General features: G+C 37.7%; 1 protein-coding gene across 3 annotated transcripts in view; it reads left to right on the forward strand.

The window, feature by feature from the left end:
* Window positions 1-2,742, forward strand: part of RASGRF2 (Ras protein specific guanine nucleotide releasing factor 2) — a 237,917-nt gene that overhangs the window by 231,653 nt on the left and 3,522 nt on the right. The window lies entirely within an intron of this gene.

A 2,742-nucleotide genomic window follows, 5' to 3' on the forward strand; every position in this document is an offset into this window, starting at 1 on the left:
TTTCTTTTCTTTTCTTTTCTTTTCTTTTCTTTTCTTTTCTTTTCTTTCTTTCTTTCTTTCTTTCTTTCTTTCTTTCTTTCTTTCTTTCTTTCTTTTTCTTTCTTCCTCTTTCTTTCTCTCTTCCTTCCTTCCTTCTTTCCTTCATTTTTAAATAGATAGTTTTTAGAATCATTTTAACTTTACAGAAAAATTAAGAAGGTAGTACAGAAGATTCCCATAAAACTCACAGCCATTTTTTCCTTATTATTTCATGGTAATTGACAAACTTGTCATGAAACTCATAAGAAAGCTTAGACAGGCCAAAACAAAACAAAACAGAACAACAAGAACAAAAAACAAAAACAAAAAACCAGATGGATTTTTTGAAAAATAAAAAGAGTAAGAAAGAGCTTTCCCTACCAGATACAGACACATATCCTAAAACTATAACCAATAAAGCAGGACTACATTGGCATAGGAGTACAAATTCAGTGGCGTGGGATACAGTCCTGATGCAGATTTTGTCTATAGGAAAATCTAATCTGGAATAAAGGAGACATTTCAAGAAAGTGCCAGAAAGAAATTGACCAGTCAAGTAAAGGGAATAGGAATTTTGGCTGTCCATCTGATACCATTCACAAAAAAAATCCAGATGAGTTCATTGCCTAAATATAAAAAGAAATATTCAATTATTTGAATAAAATATAGTACAAAATATCCACAACCTTTAGATTTGAAAGGCCTTCTATAGAACGTATGAGCTGTAAATGATAAGCTTGATTAAGTTTGCTGCATCAAAATGAAAACTTCTGTACGACAAAATGCAATTATTTAAAAAGCAAAAATAAAACCAGTAGGCTAGGAGGTGGTTTTTTTTTTTAATTTTTTCTTTTGAGAGAGAGAGAGTACGTGTGACAGCAAGTGGGGTAGTGGCAGAAGGAGAGGGAGAGAGAGAGCATCTTAAGCAGGCTCTATGCCCAGCATAGAGCCCGACAACGGGCTCGATCTCACGACCCAGAGATCACGACCTAAGCCAAAATCAAGAGTCAGACGCTTAATCGACTGAGCCACCCAGGCGCCCCAGGAGATGATATGTGTAACATGCAGAACAAAGGGACAGAATAACAGTATTCCTATAAGTCTGTAAGAAAAGTATAAACAACTTAAGAGAAAAATCGGCAAAGCTTTGAACAGGTGAGGTAGCTCACAGAATAAGAAACAAAACTGGCCATTTAAACAAATTTAAAATATTTTTTAAGTGTTTGACTTGACTAGTGAGAAAGAAAACAAAATGCAAGTTATAAAGACATCATTTTCACCTTACAGATAAACAAAATTTTATTTATTTATTTTTAAAGATTTTATTTATTTATTTGACAGAGAGAGAGATAGCGAGAGAGGGAACACAAGCAGGGGGAGTGGGAGAGGGAGAAGCAGGCTTCCCGTGGAGCAGGGAGCCCGATGCGGGGCTCGATCCCAGGACCCTGGGATCATGACCTGAGCCGAAGGCAGCCACTTTAATGACCGAGCCACCCAGGTGCCCCCAGATAAACAAAATTTTAAAATACTGGTAATATCAAACCTCAGAGTGTTGGATACCAGGTACTCTTATAAACTATATGTTACAGCAATTTGGGAGGTTATATCTGCATCATCTGTTAAAATTAAAAATTGATGAACTGAGCAACCACACGTCTTCTGCTTTGCTGGTGAGAGTAACATGGTTCATCCTCTTTAGAAAACTGTGTGGTGTGGATATTTCTTCAGACATTAAATATGCATCTACCTTATGACCCAGGAATTTCTCTCCTAGGTATTTATCCAGGGGCGAATGAAAACATGCCCACTGAAAGTCTTGTATAAAATGTTCATAGCATTTCTTGATAATAGCCGCAAACTGGAAACAGCCCAGGTGTCCATAAATAGATGAAGGGGTCAACAAATGTGGTGTATCTATCTCTACGACTCGGCACCACTCAGCAATGACAGGGCAGGCTAGTGATAGACGCCACAATATGGAAGAACTTCAAAACATTATGCTGAGTGAAAGAAGCTAGACACACAAGTACGTGCTGTATGCTTTAACTTCCATCAAATTCTCCAGTAGACAAAACGAATGCTTGGTACTAGAAACCATAGCAGTGGCCACTCCTGGGAGCAGACTGACAGGGAAGCTGAATGAGGGAACTTCCTGGGGTAGGGAAATGGTCCTGAAGCTGTGATATATATGCTAAAACTAATCCAACTCTTAATTTTTCTTATATAAACTGTATCTCAATAAAATTAAAGCAGTATTTCCACAGAAATACTCCAGGCCCCAACATGTTTATTTTAGTGTCATTTCCTTTCATTTCACTTCTAGGGTCCACCCCAAAGGAACATTCCCATGTGAGCACTAAGCAAACATGCTAATAAGGATTTCACTGTCACTTTGTGTAATAGTGAAATATTGACAGCAACTAAGCACCCATCAATAAGAGATTGTTAAATAAACTCTGATAGATCACATGTTAATGCTGTACAGCAGTTCACATTCTATGTACTGACATGGGGAGCTCTCACTGACTTACACTGAAGAGACGAAAGCACAATAAGGTGTATCTGAGGATTGTAAGGGAAGAAAAGATTTCTATAAGAACATGTAATATCTAGAAAGCCAGAACACTCTGGAGAATACAAACCAGATGATAACAGTGGTGTCTCTTCAGGGAAGTGTCTGGGGTGAGGAGCTGGGAGAGGACTGGAAATGTGTGATTTTCTTTC

Source organism: Mirounga leonina, unplaced genomic scaffold, assembly GCF_011800145.1.
Source record: "Mirounga leonina isolate KUSES-001 unplaced genomic scaffold, KU_Mleo_1.0 Mir_168, whole genome shotgun sequence".
Taxonomy (NCBI): domain Eukaryota; kingdom Metazoa; phylum Chordata; class Mammalia; order Carnivora; family Phocidae; genus Mirounga; species Mirounga leonina.